The sequence below is a fragment of the Arachis ipaensis genome, chromosome B1 (assembly GCF_059453495.1).
Source record: "Arachis ipaensis isolate K30076 ecotype BB chromosome B1, ASM5945349v1, whole genome shotgun sequence".
NCBI lineage: Eukaryota > Viridiplantae > Streptophyta > Magnoliopsida > Fabales > Fabaceae > Arachis > Arachis ipaensis.
The window spans coordinates 132,304,460-132,327,412 of NC_142436.1; the positions used below are offsets into that span (position 1 = coordinate 132,304,460).

The window sequence follows — 22,953 nt, forward strand, 5'->3', positions numbered from 1 at the left end:
AGAAGGGACGAAGATGTCGGATGAACCGAGCGATCACCTCGTACACCAGAAAGACACGTCCACATGATACATGGTGGATTTACGGGAGGAGGAATCTCCAAATCATCTCGCAAAAGATATCTTAAAGAAGTATATCATGTTGAGGGGAAGGAGGAAGCACCCGACATACCCGTAATTACTTTCACCAAAGAAGACGCATCCAGTATCATCTCAGGATATGACGATCCCATGGTCATCACCATTATACTGGCAAATGCAAATCTCCACCGCACACTGATAGACCAGGGGAGCTCCGCCGACATCTTATTCAAAACTGCTTTCGACAAGCTCGGCCTGGAAGAAAAAGAACTCAGAGCATATCCGAACAGCCTGTTCGGACTAGGAGACACCCCAGTTCAACCACTTGGATACGTCTCACTACACACAACCTTCGGAAAAGGAAGCCAGTCAAGAACACTCAAGATAGACTACATCGTGGTCGATGTAAGTTCGGCCTACAACGCCTTAATAGGTCGGACAACGTTGAATCAGCTCAGCGCAATAGTCTTGACCCCACATCTATGCATGAAATTCCCAACTGTAGAAGGGATAGCTACAATAAAAGCAGACCAGAAGACGGTGCACTGCTGCTACAACAAAAGTCTAAACCTTAGAGGCAGAGGAGAAGCGTTCTACACAATCAAAATAGAGGGAGTTCAGAGGCGGGAAGAACTCCACCCACAGCCCGAAGGTGAAGTAGAGAAAGTCCAGATCAGAAACATCCCAGACAAAACAACCAATATTGGAACAATCCTAAAGGGAGACATAAAAGAGTCACTCGTACAGTTCTTACGAGATAACATCGACCTCTTTGCATGGAAGGCTGCAGGCATGCCAGGCATAGACCCCGAGTTAATGTACCACAAGCTAGCAGTCTACCCAGGATCTCGGCCAGTACAACAGAGACGTAGAAAGCTCGGACCCGAACGATCCCAAGCTGTGGAAGAGCAGGTACAAGCTCTACTGGAGGCAGGATTCATAAGAGAAGTCAAGTACCCACTATGGTTAGTGTTCATACCCTGAGTCGAGCTATCCGACTTGGGATGATTGGAGATAAAGCGACCGACCTCTTCAGGTCAGACTATCCGACCTCTCTCCAAAAGAGGTCGGCCAAATCGACAGGAAAGCCCAAAAAAGGGCCCAACTCAAGGAACACAAACCAAATTCAAAGGCGGCTCGAGCCTACAGAGAGAAGGGCGGTTCCATTGAAGATAAGCTGACCTCACCAAAGATAAGATAAGATAAGATAACTAACTTATCTTATCTAAGAAGGTCACTTCTCACTACTATAAATACACTGGAGCACCCAGGTATAACTCATACTCTGATTCTACAAAAAACCTGTTTAATACCCATGCTAACTTAAGCATCGGAGTCTCTTGCAGGTACCCCCACCCTTCGGTGACCAAGGATCAGAAGTGCAGCCAGTCCAACAAGTCGGATACAACAGCTCCGGCCGCCACTCGCCAGCCGGACACGTCATCTCCGACTAGTACAGAAGATCTCATCCGAAATCGACCTACAGTTTCAGGTAACCCACGGAACATTGGCGCCGTTGCCGGGGACCTGGAAGTCATCCCATCACCATGGCGGACGAACAGGATAACGACCACAACTCAGATTTAGAGGACAGAACGCCGCACAAAAACACGGGTGCCACACCAAAGGACACTCCGGAATCTAACGGAGACAAAAACTCATCACATCCGGGAGTAATAGAAGCCTTTCAAGATCGCCTAAAGCAACTCGAAAAAGAAAGCCAGTACCAGCAAGAAGTCGGAAAGGATCTACAGAGAGAGGTAAGACGACGCGAAGAATTAGAAGATAAACTTCTACAACTTGAAGCCGATCTCAAAGCAAAGACTACCCGGACCACCCCTGAGACAACCCTCGCAAAGATCAGGATCCATTCACTAGGGAAATCATGAAGACTAAAATCCCTAAAGACTTCAAACTTCCGGATATGACTTTGTATGATGGCACTACAGATCCCAACTATCACCTCAGCAACTTCAGAAGCTGAATGTACCTCACTAACGCCTCAGACGCCGTTCGCTGCAAAGCTTTTCCAACGACTCTCACGAAGACAGTAATTAGATGGTTCGACAACTTACCTCCAAAGTCCATCTCCAATTTTGACGACCTGGCCAAAAAATTCTTGGCCAGATTCTCCATCCAAAAAGACAAGGCTAAGCACGCCCCCAGTCTACTAGGTATCAAGCAAGGAGATTGGGAAAGTCTCTGCAACTACATGGAAAGATTCAACAAAACGTGCCTAGACATACAAAGCTTACCAACAGAGGCTGCTGTCATGGGCCTCATCAATGGCCTATGAGAAGGACCCTTCAGCCAATCTATATCAAAGAAATACCCCATATCCCTAGACGAAGTACAAGAGCATGCAGAGAAGTACATCAACATGGAAGAAAATTCTTGACTTGGAGAAGCCTCAAAATCCGGTTTCACCTATCAAGATAAAGAATCCAAGAAGAAGGAAGATCGAACGGGCGAAAAAATCAAAAAGTATCATAATTACACACCTCTTCGGGTGTCCCTTGTGGATATCTACAAAGAAGTCTGTAACACAGAAAAGATACCCCCAACTCGACCACTCAAAGGCAAAAAAGGAGGAGAAAATCGGAACGAGTACTGTGAATATCATCGGGTCCGAGGACATTCCACCAACGAGTGCTTCGACTTAAAAAACATCATAGAAAAATTAGTAAGGGAAGAAAAACTAAATCGGTACCTAGCCACCCGAGATGATAAACAAAGAAAAAGACGAAGAGATGAAGACGTCGGACGAGCTGAGCGATCACCTCGCACACCAGAAAGACATGTCCATATGATACACAGAGGTTTTGCAGGAGGTGGAACCTCCAAATTATCCCGCAAAAGATACCTCAAAGAAGTATATCATGTCGAAGGGAAGGAGGAAGCACCCGACATCCCTACAATCACATTCACCAAAAAAGACACATCCGGTATCATCTCAGGATACGACGATCCCATGGTCATCACCATCATACTGGAAAACGCCAATCTCCACCGCATATTAATAGACCAAGGGAGTTCTACCGACATCTTATTCAAAACTGCTTTCGACAAACTCGGCCTAGAAGAAAAAGAGCTTAGAGCATACCCGAATAGCCTGTTCGGACTGGAAGATACCCCAGTACAACCACTGGGATATGTGTCACTACACATAACCTTCGGAAAAGGGAATCAGTCCAGAACGCTCAAGATAGACTACATCGTGGTCGACGTGAGTTCAGCCTACAATGCCTTAATAGGTCAGACAACACTAAACCAACTCAGCGCAATAGTCTCAACTCCACATCTATGCATGAAATTCCCAACTCCAGAAGGGATAGCTACAATAAAAGCAGATCAAAAGATAGCACGCCGCTGTTATAATGAAAGTCTAAACCTCAGAGACAGAGGAGAAGAGTTCCATACAATTGAGCTTGGTGGAATTCAGATACGAGAAGAACTCCGCCCACAGCCCGAAGATGGAATAGAGAAAGTTCAGATCGGAGACACCTTGGACAAAACGACTAACATCGGCACGATCCTGACAGGAGAGGCAAAGGAATCACTAGTACAGTTCTTGCAAGATAATGTCGATCTTTTTGCATGGAAAGCTGTAGACATGCCAGGCATAGACCCCAAGCTAATGTGCCACAAGTTGGCGGTCTATCCAGGATCTCGGCCGGTACAGCAGAGGCGAAGAAAACTTGGACCAGAACGATCCCAAGCTGTGGAAGAACAAGTACAAGCACTACTGGAGGCAGGATTCATAAGAGAAGTCAATTACCCACTATGGCTAGCTAATGTCGTCTTGGTGAAAAAATCAAACGGGAAGTGACGAATGTGCACCGACTACACCGACCTCAACAAAGCCTATCCAAAAGATCCCTACCAACTCCCAAGTATCGACGCCCTGGTAGATGCTTCCTCCGGATATAGATACCTCTCGTTTATAGATGCATATTCCGGATACAACCAAATTCCCATGTATCCACCAGATCAAGAAAAGACTTCGTTTTTAACGCCAAAAGCAAATTACTGCTACATTGTGATGCCTTTCAGCCTCAAGAATGTGGGAGCTACTTATCAAAGGCTGATGAATAAAGTCTTTTCAGATCATATTGGAAAAATCATGGAAGTCTACGTGGATGACATGTTAATAAAGACACAAAGTGAAGAAACATTATTGTCCGACCTGGCCCAAGTGTTCAACACTATAAGGAAGCATGACATACGACTCAATCCCACAAAGTGCACCTTCGTAGTAGAAGCGAGCAAATTCTTAGGTTTCATGCTCACACAAAGAGGAATTGAAGCAAATCCAGACAAATGCCAGGCTATACTCAACATGAAGAGCCCGACTTGTGTCAGAGAGGTACAACAACTCAACGGGAGATTGGCAGCCTTATCCAGATTCTTAGCAGGATCAGCAATAAGATCTCTCCCCTTCTATGCCACTTTAAGGAAAGAAAAGAAGTTCGAATAGACAACAGAGTGCGAGCAAGCCTTCCAGGATTTCAAAAGCTTCCTGGGACAACTGCCTATCCTAACTCGACCACGAGAGGAAGAACCACTCGTATTATATCTTGCAGTAGGAAGTCAGGCAGTAGCTTTAGCACTGGTTCGAGAGGACGACAAAGGGCAACAGCCTGTATATTTCATCAGTAAAGCACTGCAGGGATCTGAGCTGAACTACCAAAAAATAGAAAAATTCGCCTACACTCTCATACTGACATCTCGACGACTTCGCCCTTACTTCCAGGCCCACACCATTAAGGTTCGGACCGACCAGCCCATAACGGGGATACTGCAAAAAACAGATCTAGCAGGCAGCATTTTACAATGGGCAGTCGAGTTATCCGAGTTCGACCTCCAATACGAAGTTCGGACAGCCATCAAATCACAATACTTGGCCGACTTCATTGTAGAATTCACAGATACCCAAGAAACCCCCACAGAATGGAATCTCTATGTGGACGGGTCTTCAAATAAGACTGGAAGCGGCGCAGGTGTGATAATAGAAAGCAACCAAGGAACCCAAGTTGAGCTTTCCCTCAAATTTGGGTTCCTGGCCTCAAACAACCAGGCAGAATATGAGGCGTTACTAGCTGGTCTGAAGCTGGCTAAGGAGGTTGGAGGTCAAAAACTCAACATCTTCAGCGACTCACAAGTAATCACCTCACAGATAACAGGGAGTTACCAAGCCAAAGACCCCACCATAAAAAAGTATTTGGATATAACCAAAGAACAGCTCGGACAACTCGGGGAATATAAAATCTGCCACATATCCCGCGAACAAAATGCCCAAGCTGATGCACTCTCAAAGCTAGCCAGCACCAAACCAGGGGGTAACAATAGAAGCCTCATCCAGGAAATGCTACAGAACCCATCAATCTCGGAAGCAGAAAAAGTCCTAGCTATAACAAGTCAGGATCAAGGATGGATGACCCCCTTAATTAATTACCTCCAAAAAGAAACACTCCCCACAAATGAGAAGGAAGCAAAAAGGTTAAAACGAGAGGCTCAGTACTACACCATCATAAACAACACCCTATACAAAAGAGGAATTTCAATACCATTGTTAAAATGTGTGCCGACCTCTAACACAGGGGAAGTTTTAGAGGAAGTACACAGCGGTATTTGTGGCAATCATCTCGGGGCACAAGCTCGCACCAAAAAGGTACTTCGGGCGGGATTTTACTGGCCAACTCTACAAAAAGAAGCTACAGAATTCGTAAAGACATGTCCCCCATGCCAGAAACATGCCAACTTTCACATCGCCCTGCCAGAAGAACTCATCAGCGTAACTTCACCTTGGCCATTTGCAAAATGGGGACTCGATCTTCTTGGACCCTTTCCCCAGGAATCAGGACAAGTCAAATTCCTCATAGTCGGAGTAGACTATTTCACAAAGTGGATTGAGGCAGAGCCCCTAGCCAATGCCACTGCTCAAAGAAGCCGGAGATTCCTATATAGGAACATTGTCACAAGATTCGAGGTTCCATACTCCATCACCACAGACAATGGCACTCAATTCACAGATGCAGGCTTCAGGAAATTAGTAGCCGACTTGAACATAAAGCACCAGTTCACATCCGTCGAACATTCTCAAGCCAATGGGCAAGCTAAAGCTGCCAACAAAGTCATATTGGCTGGGTTGAAACGGAGACTGCAAGATGCGAAGGGAGCTTGGGCTGAAGAACTTCCACAGGTCCTATGGGCATATCGAACCACGCCACATTCCACCACAAACGAATCGCCGTTCCGATTAGCGTATGGAGTGGAGGCAATGATTCCGGTAGAGGTCGAGGAAAGGTCCCCTAGAGTGGTCCACTACAATGAACAAGCCAACTCTCAGCTTCAAAGAGAAGAGCTCGACCTACTTTCAGAAATCTAAGAAAGAGCTCGGATCAAGGAGGAAGCGCTAAAGCGCCGAATGGCTTCGAAGTATAATCAGAAGGTAGTGCCAAGAAGTTTCATTGAGAATGATCTCGTCCTAATCTGAAATGATATTGGAACAACTCGACCAGGAGAGGAAAAGCTGGCAGCAAACTGGAAAGGACCCTACCGAGTTACAGAAGTACTGGGAAAGGGCTACTACAGACTGTCCGAACTCGAGGGACGAGAGCTCCCCAGATCATGGCACGCTTGCAACCTAAGAAGGTACTATAGCTAGAAGATCTCGTCATAGGATGCACTCTTTTTCCTGAAAAGGTTTTTTAATGAGGCACCAAGTTGAGATCTAGAAATTATTCGACTTAAAGGGATAAAAAACTCCCGCATGTATATATTTGCATTTTCTTTTGAATAAAATATATTTTAGATATTCTACAAATTCTCAAGACGCATTAATCTGAAGCATTCATCGCCCGATTATAAAGCAACAGATCGGCAGAAAGTGAAAAACAGATTCACTGCACGATCACGATGGAAGACCAATAAAGATGAAAACGCGATTCATCTAAAGGTCGACCAAACAAAGACAGAAATCACCTTCTACAAATCGGCAAAGATGAACACAGAATAATGCAAGAAGTTATTGATGCCAGGGTATTTTGGCCAGTTTCACTGACCTTTTCTTTATGGTTTTAAGGTAGTTTCATGCATTTTCTTAGGAAATAAGCAAGTTTTGGGTAAATAATCACTTACATCTTGATTCAAGCAAACATTGTGAATTTTACATGATTTCATGAGAATTATGCATGAATTAAAGGACAAATTGAATGATGCATGTCTCATAACTTGGATTAGAGCTTTGATGCACTTTATTGCTTGATTTCAGGATAAAGGAAACAAGGAAGAACCACGTTAGCAGCCACATTAGTCTAGCTAACATGATCACTAACGTGGAATGAAGGCTAGCTTGTAACGTTAATGAGAAAAGTGATTGCCAATAACGCCTTCGTGAGCCATCATAGCCCACGTTAGTTACCACGCTAACTATGTTAACGTGGAAGCTAACGTGGAAGAGAAGTAGAACTCCAACGTTAGTGGTAAAAATAATTGCCACTAACATTCCAAAAGGGGCAATTGGCCACGTTAAGAGCCACGTTAACTTAGTTAACGTGGGCTCTAACATGGAAGAAGAAGATGATGCCAACGTTAGTGACACTCACTTTTGTCACTAACATTGGACTAAGCTCATATTGGCTACGTTAAAAGCCACGTTAACCTAGTTAACGTGGACTCTAACGTGGAGGGAGCAAGAATCACCAATGTTAATGACACTCACCTTTGTCACTAACATTGGATTGAGCAACTATGAGCCACGTTAGTTTCCACATTAATTATATTAACGTGGAAGCTAACGTGGAGAAGAGGGATGATGAGCCAACGTTAGTGACACTCACCTTTGTCACTAACGTTGGAGATGGCTATCAATACCACGTTAGAAGTCACGTTAACCTAGTTAACGTGAACTCTAACGTGGGAAGTAGGGGCGTTCTGAAGTGTTAGTGACAAAGGTAAGTGTCACTAACGCTCTCAAAGATTTGGCAAGCCTACGTTAAAGGTCACGTTAACTATTCTAACGTGAACTCTAACGTAGGGAGAAAGGGGTACTCTCAACATTATTGAAAAAGGTAAACCCCAATAACGTTTGCGAAGGGCCAAGGATCAACGTTAGTGGTCACGTTAGTGCCACTAACGTTGAAGTTAACGTGGACCACTTTGGGTTAGGAACGTTAGTGAAAAAGGTGATTGTCACTAACGTTCTCAACCCCACATTTTCACTTAACGTTAACACCACTAACGCCCTAAGCTAAAGTCCCTGCCTACTTCACACTTTCTCTGCAAGTAAAGCTGAGTCCACTGAAGAAGATAACTGCTTCAACTCAAGATCCAAAGGCCCATATCCAAGACTTGAAGAGCCGACTAGAAGATCAGAAGAATAGTATATATAGGAGTAGCTTTGAACTAGAGAAGGGAGCTTTTGGCATTATTAGAATTACTCTCTGTATTTTACTTTCTCTGCACTTCTAGTTTAACTTTCAGAATGTACTTTCCATCTTTGCTTTTCATTCCCAGAGCTATGAACAACTAAACCCATTTCATTGGGTTAGGGAGCTCTATTGTAATTTGATGGATCAATAATAGTTTTCATTATTCTTCTTCTTTCTTTTCTCTTGATTTTACTAGAAAGCTTTCAATCTTCATCCAATTGAGTAGTTATCTTGGAAAAGAAGCTATTCATACTTGGATCTCTTTTGAACCTTGGAAAAGGGATGAAGAGATCATGCTAGAAATGTTTTCTCATGTTGGACCAAATTGGGGTTTGGGCGGATATGGTGACATATAATTCTCCCAATACTTTGATTTGGAAATACATATGGTATAATCAGTGACCACACTTCATCTCTTCTCATGAGCAATTAGACCAAGGAATTGGCTATTGATCTAATTTGAGAGATTGAATTACCAAGGAATTGGAATTCAATCACTTAAGATTGCCAAGGAGATCAATGAATGCATTGATTGAGGAAGAGATGAAAATGAACTTGATCCGGAGAATGCAACATCTCCTAAGCCCAATGAATTCCCCATTTCTGATCTTACCCATTCTCTTTACTTTATGCCATTTACTTTCATGCTAAACTCCCCTTCCCCATTTAAGATTCTGCAATTTACTTCCTGTCATTTAATTTCTGCTATTTACTTTCCCGCCATTTAATTTCCTGCAATTCTCAACTCACTTTCTGCTTAGCTCAACTAGAACATTCTTCTAATTAAAGTTGCTTGACCAATCAATCCCTGTGGGATTCGACCTCACTCTACTGTGAGTTTTTACTTGACGACAATTCGGTATACTTGCCAAAGGAAATTTGTTGAGAGACAAGTTTTCGTGCATCAGTTATCGAAAGTGATCCGAAAAAGAACCTGACGAGGTTTTATGGATTGCTAAATAATAACTTAAAGACTGGCCGACATTGAGAAGTCAGACCAAGTCAACCCAAGTTATCAGCAAATCCCTGGAAAGAGGTCTGACCAACCCTATAAAAGAGGAATTACTATAACTTAGAAGAGATCGACTTAACGAAGTCGGTTTCCTACAAAACAAGTTATAAAAGTAATCCCTGAAAGAGACCTGAAAAAGGTCCAAGAAAGAGGACTACGAAATAACTTAGAAGAGATCGACATAAAGAAGTCGGTCTCCTACAACGAACAAGTTATAAAAGTAATCCCTGAAAGAGACCTGACAAAGGTCCAAGAAAGAGGATTATGAAATAACTTAGAAGAGATCGACATAAAGAAGTCGGTCTCCTACAACGAACAAGTTATAAAAGTAATCCCTGAAAGAGACCTTACAAAGGTCCAAGAAAGAGGATTACGAAATAACTTAGAAGAGATCGACATAAAGAAGTCGGTCTCCTACAACGAACAAGTTATAAAAGTAATCCCTGAAAGAGACCTGACAAAGGTCCAAGAAAGAGGATTACCAAAATAACTTAAAAGAAGATGACATAAAGAAGTCGACCTCCTACAAAAAAGTTATAAAGTAGTCCCTGAAAAAGACCTAGCAAAGGTCCAAGCAAGAGGACTGCAAAGGTAGCTAAGACGAGGACCAACGTAAAGAAATCGGCTATGGATTGCTAGAAATACAAGCAAGAGCAAGAAAACCGAGAAACAAGTTGGACCCGCCCATTCACGACCTCAAAGGAGTCAACCCACAAGCAACAGGTGCAAAGCGATCCAAAGAGGCCGAGAAGTAAGGCTTCAACATCTCCAAAAAGTGCTAAGACAAGCGCAAACGAGCAGGACATAAAACACAATATTATAACGAGCTTCAGGGTCAACCCCGAAAGCTTGAAAACTAATTGTTGTTTTTCAAAACAAAAGTTGCTAGACAAGCAACCCAAAGGAGTATCCACAGTCAAGCAAAACATTTTAAAAGCCCACAAGCCGGGCCAACTACACAAATACCCGAAGAGAAATCAGCAAAGATCAGGAGCCCTATCAGCAGCATCAGTACGAGGAGAGGGAGGGCGAGTCTGAATAGGCATAGCATCCATGGTTCCATCATCACGGTTCAGAATCTGACAATCTCGATCAGACACAACCGGAGGAACTGAAGAGGTCGACACTTTGGCAAAAGACACAGGGGGAGGTTCAACATCATCATCATCCTGGTCATCAGGGACAATCTTACCATCCCTCACAACATTATCCAGGCTGAAGAGAGTAAGGTCGGCCTCGGGAGCAATAATCCGAACCTGCTCCCTCAAGTTCTCATAGGCAGCAGTTACGCTGCCAACAAGATGACCTTGGAGCTCGGAGTAACCAGCCCGGGCATTCTCTAACTCCTCCCTCAGGTGCACCACCTCCCGATAAGATGTCATATAGCTGTCCTTATGCCTCAGTTGCCGTGTCCTCGGCCAGCCTCACAGAAGCCGCCAGAGAAAGGAAACTCGCCTTCTCGTTCTCCAGATCCTTCTCCAGCTTGGCTACCTTTACTTCAAGCTCCTCCTTCAGGCCCTTTATCCGATCAAACTCCTATTTAGCCTCCTCCATAAAGGCTTTGGTGGCATGAAGAGGAAGATTTTGAGCAGTTCGGTATAGGGCAGCCCCCATATATACCATCCTAACACTGCTTCGAGTTATAAAGTCCAGATGGCGAAGGAGCGACACATCATCCATAGGAAGGGCACCAAAGGGACCAATTTGCTGATCTACGAACTCGATCGCATCAAAATCAGGGGCATCAAGGTTGAAAGGCTCAATTGTTTTTTGCTTCTTGTTAGGAGGAGCACCAGAAGCAGCGGCAGAAGATTCAGGAGGCTCAGCTAGACGAACCCGAGGAGTGGGGATCACCTTCCTCGGCCCAGGAGAACCCGGCACAGGCGGCTTCACTTGAACTTGAGAAGATCCCTCTATGGCCGCCTTGGCCGAGATGTTTTGAGCAGCAGCAGCCTTCTTCGCCTTCTTGTAGGTCTTTATGGAATCATTGTTTTTCGACATCTCTGAAAACACAGAATCAACCACAATAACGAGTTATAACATAGGAGAAGAAAAACTCAGAAACATATATAGAAACAAGTCAGACAGTACCCAAAGCAGTTCGAACCAAAGATGGATCACTCAAGAATCTTTTTGTATCCAGATGGGGTGGTTCCCCCCACAAATCTTCAAGAACAACTACAAAAGCCCGCTCAACCTCATTAAGCATCTCCCATGTATAACGTGGCACTCTCACATTCTTTTGCCACTCTAGAGGAAAAGCAGGCTCGTCATTCTCATCAAGAAAAAAGGGGCGGACCCCCTCAACAGCATGGACTCGGAAGAAATAATTCTTAAAATCTTTAAAAGACTCATCATATATGGCAAAAACTTTATGCCCCTGGGCCGATCTGAAAGAAACCCAGGAAGCTTTCTTTTTGGAAGAACCTCCGGGCTTGGCCGAGACAAATAGATAGAGGAAAAGAGTTTGAGAAGGTGTTATGCCTAAATCTTGGCAAAGAAGTTGAAATATCTTGATAAAAACCCAGGAATTCGGATGAAGCTGGGATAGAGCAATGTTACATGACCACAACAAGCCGATCTCGAAAGCAGTAAAAGGAAAAGTAACATCCAACTGGCTGAAGAAATATTCATAGGCGTAGAAGAAGGGACGCTCCCCCTCGACGAAAGTAGGAAAACAAGCCCTTTCATTAGAGTCAGGAGCTACAAGCTCATAGTCCCTCTCCCGAGCACTGTTACCACAGATCCTATGACGTTTCCTCAGCTCTACACAAAATTCAGCATCCACGATAGAGGCACACATTAGGACAAGGGAGTCCAGCCAATCGGACATCCCCTCGGGAACTTTGGAAGACATCTCTACAATGTTATTGCGAGAAGACATGAGGCCGACTAATCCTACAATAAGAAAAGAAGATTGGATTACTAAAAAGCATCTCGGACGAGGGGCAAAACGACTCGACTAATATGATACAGGCAAACAAACAGAAAAGGAAAACCCCAAGACTCAAACTAAAGTCCTGGGGCATCCTTTGGAGGCAGTAACAAAGCAAGGTTTCAGGAAATTTCTACAGCTTAGGTCTCGGCATTCATCAAACGAGAAAAGAAGGTTTCAAATAAGCAGACAAGGAAAGTAGAAACACAAAAGTCATCTAAACCACTATCTTTCTACAGTCTAACAGCGAAGAGCATAGCCAACATCAAGCATGCCAAGCAGAGAATCGTCAAAACCCTTTTTTGAAGTAAGCAAAAACCATCATCAAAAGCACAAAGCAGAAACGGAGACAACATGCAAAAACCCTAAAAGCATCAAGCAACAAGAAAGGCAAAGAAATCCATACAAAAGACGAAGAAACTCCAAAATACGCAACAATCAGGCGCAGTAAAAGCAGCAAGATCCAAACTTTCTCCAAGCGAAAATCAAACTTTCTCAAAATCAGACATAAAAATGACAGAGGAGGAAAAAATCGAACCTGGAAAATAGGAGAAAACCTCGAAAGAAAGCTGAGGAGCAGGAAGCGACAGATCCAACCTTCGAATGGAAATCAGCGGAAGAAGACGAAGAGAGAAATCCATAATCACTCCTTTTTTCCACAGAAAAGCGCTAGTAAAGCAGGCGTCGCAGGAAGAAACTGTGAAAAACTAGGAAAAAAACAGAAAATGAGAGAGCAAAGGGAGATGTTACGAAGGGAAACGAAGAAGAGAAAACCGTTTCTGATGGCAAAATTCAAACCAAAGGAAACGGGGCATTTGAAGTCAATTAATGAGGGCATTAAACCCTCGCACGTTCCCAAAGCGCTGATATAAAAGCGCGCGCTTTTAAAGGAAAAATGTTCTGCATTCAAAAAGGCCCTACAAAGAAAGGAATCGACAAAATGCTTGAGTTCGATTTCACTAGAAAAGGACCGAAGTCAAGGACTCGACCTCAACAAAAAGACCGAGCTCAAGCAGGGGCACTGTTCATACCCTGAGTCGAGCTATCCGACTTGGGATGATTGGAGATAAAGTGACCGACCTCTTCAGGTCAGACTATCCGACCTCTCTCCAAAAGAGGTCGGTCAAATCGACAGAAAAGCCCAAAAAAGGGCCTAACTCAAGGAACACAGCCCAAATTCAAAGGCAACTTGAGCCTACAGAGAGAAGGGCGATTCCGTTGAAGATAAGCCGACCTCACCAAAGATAAGATAAGATAAGATAAGATAACTAACTTATCTTATCTAAGAAGGTCACTTCTCACTACTATAAATACACTGGAGCACCCAGGTATAACTCATACTCTGATTCTACAAAAAACCTGTTTAATACCCATGCTAACTTAAGCATCGGAGTCTCTTGCAGGTACCCCCCACCCTCCGGTGACCAAGGATCAGAAGTGCAGCCAGTCCAACAAGTCGGACACAACAGCTCCGGCCGCCACTAGCCAGCCGGACACGTCATCTCCGACCAGTACAGAAGATCTCATCCGAAATCGACCTACAGTTTTAGGTAACCGACGGAATAGTTTGCTAACGTCGTCTTGGTGAAAAAATCAAATGGGAAGTAGCGAATGTGCACCGACTACACTGATCTCAACAAAGCCTACCCAAAAGATCGTTATCCACTCCCAAGTATCGACGCTCTGGTAGATGCCTCCTCCGGATATAAATACCTCTCGTTTATGGACGCTTTTTTGGGATACAATCAAATCCCAATGTATCCACCTGACCAAGAAAAAACTTCATTCTTAACCCCAAAAGCAAACTATTGCTACATCGTCTTGCCTTTTGGTCTTAAAAACGCGGGAGCTACTTACCAAAGATTAATGAATAAGGTCTTCACGGATCATATTGGAAAAATCATGGAAGTCTATGTGGACGACATGTTAATAAAGACACAAAGTGAAGAGACTTTGCTGTCTGACCTCGCCCAAATATTCGACACCATAAGAAGGCATGTCATGCGACTTAATTCTGCCAAATGCACCTTTGCAGTAGAAGCTGACAAATTCCTGGGTTTTATGCTCACACAAAGAGGAATCGAGGCAAATCCGAATAAATGCCAAGCTATACTCGATATGAAGAGCCCGACTTGCATCAAAGAGGTACAACAGCTTAATGGAAGACTGGCAGCCTTGTCCAGATTTCTAGCGGGATCAGCGATAAGATCTCTCCCCTTCTATGCTACTCTAAGGAAAAGAAAGAGGTTCGAATGGACAACGGAGTGCGAACAGGCCTTCTAATATTTCAAAAGATTCCTAGGACAGCCACCTATCCTATCTCGGCCACGAGAAGGAGAACCACTCATATTATACCTAACGGTAGGAAGTCGGGCAATAGCCTCAGCACTAGTTCGAGAAAACGACAGTGGGCGACAACCCGTATACTTCATCAGTAAATCATTACAAGGATCCGAGCTGAACTACCCAAAAATAGAAAAATTTTGCCTATGCTCTCATACTAACATCTCGACAACTTAATCCATACTTCCAAGCTCACACCATTAGGGTTCGGACCAACCAGCCCATAAAAGGGATATTACAAAAAACAGACCTAGCAGGCAGAATCTTGCAATGGGCGGTCGAGTTGTCCGAATTCAATCTTCAATACGAAGCTCGGATAGCCATCAAATCACAATATCTGGCCGACTTCATTGCAGAATTTACAGACACTCCAGAAACTCCCACATAATGGAATCTCTACGTGGACGGCTCCTCAAATAAGACTGGAAGTGGCGCGGGTGTGATAATTGAAAGCGACCAAGGAACCCAAATTGAACTCTCTCTCAAATTCGGGTTCCCTGCCTCAAACAACCAAGCTGAATATGAGGCACTACTAGCTGGTTTGAAGCTGGCTAAAGAGGTTGGAGCTTAAAAACTCATCATCTTCAGCGACTCACAGGTGGTCACTTCACAAATAGCAGGGAGCTACCAAGCCAAGGATCCCACCATGAAAAAGTACTTGGATAAAACCAGGGAACAGCTCGGACAACTCAGGGAGTATGAGGTCCGCCACATACCCCGCGAACAGAATGCCCAAGCTGATGCACTCTCAAAACTAGCCAACACCAAACCAGGGGGCAACAATAGAAGTCTCATCCAGAAAATACTACATAACCCGTCAATCTCAGAAGAGAAAAAAGTCCTAACCATAACAGGTCTGGATCAAGAATGGATGACTTCTATAATTAACTACCTCAAAACAGAAATACTTCCTACAGATGAGAATGAGGCAAAAAGGTTAAAATGGGAGGCACAATACTACACTATCATAAACAATACTCTATACAAAAGAGGAATTTCAATACCATTGTTAAAATGTGTACCGACTTCCAACACAAAGGAAGTTCTAGAAGAAGTACACAGTGGCATCTGTGGCAATCATCTCGGAGCACAAGCACTCACCAAAAAAGTACTCCGGGCAGGATTTTATTGGCCAACTCTACAAAAAGAAGCCACAAAGTTCGTGAGGACATGTCCACCATGTCAGAAACATGCCAACTTCCACATTGCCCTGCCAGAGGAGCTCATCAGTGTAACCTCACCCTGGCCATTCACAAAATGGAGACTCGACCTTCTCGGACCTTTCCCCCAAGGATCCAGACAAGTCAAATTCCTCATAGTAGGGGTAGACTACTTTACAAAATGGATCGAGGCAGAACTCCTAGCTAACGCCACTGCTCAAAGAAGTCAAAAGTTTCTATATAGAAACATTGTCACAAGGTTCGGAGTTCCATACTCCATCACCACAGACAATGGCACTCAATTCACAGATACAGGCTTCAGAAAATTAGTGGCCGACTTGAACATAAAACACCAGTTCACTTCCGTAGAACATCCCCAAGCTAATAGACAAGCCGAAGCTGCCAACAAAGTCATATTGGCTGGGCTAAAACGGAGATTACAAGACGCAAATGGAGCCTGGGCTGAAGAGCTCCCACAAGTCCTATGGGCATATCGAACAATGCCACATTCCACCACAAAGGAATCACCCTTCCGATTAGCGTTCGAAATGGAGGCAATGATCCCAGTAGAGATTGAAGAAGGGTCACCTAGAGTGATCCACTATAATGAAGAAGCCAACTCCCAACTTCAAAGGGAAGAACTCGACCTACTTCCAGAAGTCCAAGAAAGAGCTCGGATCAGGGAAGAGGCATTAAAACGTCGAATGGCTTCGAGATACAATCAAAAGGTAGTGCCACGAGGTTTCGACGAGAACGACCTCATCCTAATCCGAAATGATATCGGAACAATCCGACCTGGAGAAGGAAAGCTGGCAGCAAACTGGAAAGGACCTTACCGAGTCATAGAAGTACTTGGAAAGGGCTACTACAGACTGTCCGAACTCAACAGGCGAGAGCTTCCTAGGTCATGGCACGCCTGCAACCTAAGAAGGTACTATAGTTAGGGATGATAAAGGATCTTGGGATAAGGCGCACTCTTTTTCCTGAAAAGGTTTTTTAATGAGGTGCCAAGCCAAGACCTACAAATTGCCCAACTTAGAGGGATAAAACTCCTGCATGTATATATTTGCATTTTCTTTTAATAAAATATGTTTAGATCTTCTAAAAATTCTCAAGGCGCATTAATCTTAAACATTCATCGTCCGATTATAAAGCTACAGATCGGCAGAAAGTGAAAATCAAATTCACTGCACGATCACGATAAAGACCAACAGAGATGAAAGCCAAATTCATTAAAAGGTCGACCAAACGAGGGTTAAACCCAATTTCTACAAAATCGGCAAAGATAAAAACAGAATAATGCAAGAATTTATCGAAAGTGATCCATAGAAAGGACCTGACGAGGTCTTAATAAAATGGATTGCTAAAAAAAATAACTTAAAAGACTGGCCGACGTAAAGAAGTCAGACCAGTCGCAATAACCAAAGTTATAAGTAAATCCCTGGAAAGAGGTCTGGCCAGCCCTATAGAAGAGGATTACTATAACTTAGAAGGGCCCGACATGATGAAGTCGGCCCAAAACATAAAAGTTATAAAAGTAATCCCTGAAAGAGACCTGAACAAGGTCCAAGAAAGAGGATTACAAAAATAACTTAGAAGGGCCCGACATGATGAAGTCGGCCCAAAACATAAAGGTTATAAAAGTAATCCCTGAAAGAGACCTGAACAAGGTCCAAGAAAGAGGATTACAAAAATAACTTAGAAGGGCCCGGCATGATGAATTCAGCCCAAAACAACAAGTTATAAAAGTAATCCCTGAAAGAGACCTGACAAAGGTCCAAGAAAGAGGATTACTAGAAATAACTAACATGACAAAGTCGGCCTCCCAAAAACCCTAACGTTATAAAAAGTAATTCCCAACAGAGACCTCACAAAGGTCCAAACAAAACGGATTACTAAAAATAACTCCAGACTAAAGCGAGGAAGCCGACATACCAGTAGATCCAAACATCCATAACCTCAAAGGAATCAAGCCACAAGTATGAAACACAAAGGCAATCCAAAGAGGTCGAGCAACATGGCTCCAACACTTCCAAAAAAACCTAAAAAAGGTATCAAGATAGATAAAAACAGACATGACATAAAAAACATGAAGTTATAATAATAACAAGCTCAAGAGGCTACCAGAACCACCCACAAAAGCTTGGAAACCATTTTGTTTTTCAAAAACAAGTTGCTAAACAAGCAACTAAGAAAGAGTCAAGGGCCAGCAACCACCAATTATAAAATAAAGAGTTCAAAAGCCCACAAGCCGGGCTATTTACACAAACATTCATAAAATTCATTTAAAATCTGAAGGCTTCTCGGCAGCATCAGCACGGGGTAAAGGAGGGCGAGTCTGAAGAGGCACTGCATCCACTGTCCCGTCATCCCTGTTTAAGATCTGGCAATCAGGTTTCGATTCAAGATGACCAACCTCGGATGAAGGAGCTGAAGAAGTCGGCACAACAGAAGTCTTGGCGGCAGGTACAGGAGGGGGTTCAACATCATCATCATCAGGGTCGTCAGGGATAATCTTGCCATCCTTTACAACATTGTCTAGGCTGAAGAGAGTAAGGTCGACCTCGGGTGCAAAAACTCGAACCTGCTCCTTCAGGTTCTCATAAGCAGCATTTACGCTGCCTACAAGGTGACCCTGGAGCTCGGCATAATCAACCCAGGCAGACTCCAACTCCTCCCTGAGACGCATCACTTCCCTGTAGGTCGTGACATAGCTATCTGATGCCAGGGCATTTAGGCCAGTTTCACTGACCTTTTCTTTACTGTTTTTAGGGTAGTTTCATGCATTTTCCTAGAAAATAAGCTAGTTTTGGGTAGATATTCACTTACATCTTGATTCAAGCATACATTGTGCACTTTACATGATTTCATGAGAATTTTGCATGAATTTAATGACAAATTGGATGTTGCATTTCCCATGACTTGGATTAGAACTTTGATGCACTTTATTGCTTGATTTCAGGACAAAAGAAGCAAGGAAGAACCACGTTAGCAGCCATGTTAATCTAACTAACGTGACCTCTAACGTGGAATGGGAGCTAACTTGCAAAGTTCATGAGAAAAGTAATCGCCAATAACGCCCTCGAAGCCATCATAGCCCACGTTAAGAGTCACGTTAACTTAGTTAACGTGAACTCTAACGTGGAAGAAGACAATAAGGCCAACGTTAATGACACTCCCCTTTGTCACTAACGTTGGACCAAGCTCATAATTGGCCACGTTAGTTGCCACGTTAACTTAGTTAACGTGGCTTCTAACGTTAAGAAGCAAAAGGGAAGCCGACGTTAACTCCCACGTTAACTTAGTTAACGAGGAGGCTAACGTGGAGAGAGCAATGGGTCGCCAACGTTAGTGACACTTACCTTTGTCACTAACGTTGGGGTGAACCACCAAGAGCCACCATGAGCAACGTTAACTCCCACGTTAACTTAGTTAACGTGGAAGCTAACGTGGATGAAGAGATGATGAGCCAACGTTAGTGACACTCACCTTTGTCACTAACGTTGGAGATGGCTAGCATGACTACGTTAGAAGCCACGTTAACTTAGTTAACGTGGACTCTAACGTGAGAAAGAGGGGCACATTGGAACGTTATTGACAAAGGTAAGTGTCACTAACGTTCTCGAAGGATTGGCAAGCTTACGTTAAGAACCACGTTAACTAAGTTAACGTGGACTCTAACGTAGGGAAGGGAGAGGCTTATCAACATTATTGGGAAACGTAAGTCCCACTAACGTGTGCGAAGGACCAAGAGGCAACGTTAGTGGTAACGTTTGTGCCATTAACGTTGAGGTTAACGTGGCTCATACTTGGGTGAGCAACGTTAGTGAAAAAGGTAATTGTCACTAACGTTCTCGAACCCACACTTTCACTTAACGTTAACACCACTAACGTCCTGAGCTAAAAGTCCCTGCCTACTTCACACTTTCTCTCTGCAAGCAAAGCTAAGCCCAATGAAGAAGATAACTGCTTTAAACTTAGGATCCAAAGGGCCATACTCAAGACTTGAAGAGCCAACTAGAAGATCAGAAGAGTAGTATATATAGGAGTAGCTTTGAATTAGTTAGAGAGCTGAAAATTTTAGGGAGCCTTGTGGCATAGAACTACTCTCTGTATTTTACTTTTTCTGTACTTCTAGTTTTACTTTCATGATGTATTCTCCATCTTTGTTTTCATTTTCCAGAGCTATGAACAACTAAACCCCTTTCATTGGGTTAGGGAGCTCTGTTGTAATTTGATGGATCAATTTTAGTTTTGATTCTCCTTCTTCTATCTTTTCTCTTGATTTTACTAGAAAGCTTTCAATCTTCATCCAATTGGGTAGTTATCTTGGAAAAGAAGCTATTCATACTTGGATCTCTTCTGAACCTTGAAAGAGGAATGAAGGGATCATGCTAGTAATGCTTTCTCATGCTGGACTGAATTGGGTTTGGATGGATATGTGACTATAATTCTTCCAACACTTGATTTGGAAAATGCATGTGGTATAATCAGTGACCATACTTCATCTCTTCTCATGAACAATTGATCAAGAAATTGGCTATTGATCAAGATTTGAGAGATTGAATTACAAGGAATTGTAATTCGATCACTTAAGATTGCCAAGGAGATCAATGAATGCATTGATTGAGGAAGAGATGAAAATGAACTTGATCCGGAGAATGCAACATCTCCTGAGCCCAATGAACTCCCCATTTCTGATCTTACCCATTCTCTTTAATTTCTGCCATTTACTTTTATGAGCAATTACCCCATTCCCATTTAAGATTCTGCAATTTACTTTCCGCCATTTACATTCAGCTCTTTAATTTTAGCCTTTACTGTTTCTGCTATTTACTTTCCCGCCATTTAATTTTCTGCAATTCTCAACTCAAATTCTGGTTCGCTCAACTAGAACCTTCCTCTAATTAAAGTTGCTTGATCAATCAATCTCTGTGGGATTCGACCTCACTCTATTGTGAGTTTTTACTTGACGACGAATTCGGTACACTTGCCGAAGAAAATTTGTTACGAGACAAGTTTTCCGCGTATCAAGTTTATGGCGCCGTTGCCGGGGATTGATTATGTATCAACAATGATTAAGTTGGAGGATAACTAGATTGAGCATTGTTATTTTGTTTGATTTAATTTTCTGTTTGAGTAATTTACTTTCAGTTTAGTTAATTTCTTCCCTTCCCCCTACTTTTTTGTTTATTTCCAGTTGTTTACACTCTGTTTCACTCACCCACTAACTGTTTGATATATTGCATCACTCACACTAACAGTAATTCTAACAGAAATACTTTCTGCATCTTTTTTTCCTTGCTTGAGCTTTGTTGGTTATATGACAGGGAGGAGAAGCAGGGCTTCAACTTCCTTTGATTCTGAACCTGAGAGGACCTTCCTTATATTAAGGAGGGAAGCAAGAGAAAAACGAGTAGTTGGTACCGAGGAAGAGGAGGAATACTTTGAACCAAACATGGAAGAAAACATGAAAAATCATCATGAAGAAGAGGCTCACAACCATAGGGAGGATAGAAGAGTTTTAGGCTCTTACATCAATCCAAACCCAGGAAACTGTGGAAGTAGCATTCAAAAGCCAACCATCCACGCCAACAATTTTGAACTAAAACCACAGCTCATCACCCTTGTTCAGAACAACTGTTCATTTGGAGGAGGCGTCCAAGAAGACCCCAATCAACATCTAACCACCTTCCTGAGGATATGTGACACAGTGAAGTCTAATGATGTTCATCCTGACGCCTATAGACTGCTCTTATTTCTATTTTCACTCAAGGATAAGGCAGCCAAGTGGCTGGAGTCTTTTTCGAAGGAGAGTTTGACAACTTGGGAAGACGTGGTGAACAAATTCTTAGCAAGATTCTATCCTCCTCAAAGAATCAACAGGCTGAGAGCTGAGGTCCAAACTTTCAGGCAACAAGATGGTGAGACTCTGTTTGAAGCATGGGAGAGGTTCAAGGATCTGACAAGGAGGTGTCCACCAGATTTGTTTAATGAATGGGTGCAGCTACACATTTTCTATGAAGGTCTTTCTTATGAATCAAAGAAGGCAGTAGACCATTCATCTGGAGGATCTCTGAACAAGAAGAAGACCATTGAAGAAGCCATAGATGTCATTGAGACTGTAGCAGAAAATGATTACTTCTATGCCTCCGAAAGAGGGAACACTAGAGGAGTAATGGATCTAAACAATGTGGATGCACTGCTGGCTCAAAACAAGCTCATCACCAAGCAGCTGGCTGACCTCACCAAGAAGATGGAGAGGAACTGATGAGCGGATAATTTATACGCTTTTTGGCATTATTTTTAGTAGGATCTAGTTACTTTTAGGGATGTTTTCATTAGTTTTTATGTTAAATTCACATTTTTGGACTTTACTATGAGTTTGTGTGTTTTTCTGTGATTTCAGGTATTTTCTGGCTGAAATTGAGGGACTTGAGCAAAAATCAGATTCAGAGGTTGAAGAAGGACTGCTGATGCTGTTGGATTCTGTCCTCCCTGCACTCAAAGTGGATTTTCTGGAGCTATAGAATTCAACATGGCGCGCTTCCAATTGCGTTGGAAAGTAGACATCCAGGGCTTTCCAGCAATGTATAATAGTCCATACTTTGCCCAAGTTTAGATGACGCAAACTGGCGTTCAACGCCAGCTCTCTGCCCAATTCTGGAGTTCAGCGCCAGAAAGGGATCAAAAACCAGAGTTGAACGCCAGAAATGGATCAAAACCTGGCGTTCAACTCCACAAATGGCCTCTGCACGTGGAAAGTTAAAGCTCAGCCCAAGCACACACCAAGTGGGCCCCGGAAGTGGATTTATGCATCAATTACTTACTTCTGTAAACCCTAGTAGCTAGTTTATTATAAATAGGACCTTTTACTATTGTATTAGACATCCTGGATCCTGGATTGTATTTTTGATCCTGTGATCACGTTTTGGGGGCTGGCCATCTCGGCCATGCCTGGACCTTTCACTTATGTAATTTTAACGGTAGAGT

The 22,953-nt window shown here is 43.2% G+C and overlaps 1 non-coding gene across 1 annotated transcript; it reads right to left on the reverse strand.

Annotated features, from left to right (window-relative positions):
• Nucleotides 1-21,844: 21,844 nt before the first annotated feature.
• LOC148578414 (small nucleolar RNA R71) lies at nucleotides 21,845-21,952 on the reverse strand. Its single transcript, XR_015904497.1, has one exon. It is a non-coding gene; the product is annotated as a small nucleolar RNA R71 (small nucleolar RNA).
• Between the last annotated feature and the right edge of the window lie 1,001 nt (nucleotides 21,953-22,953).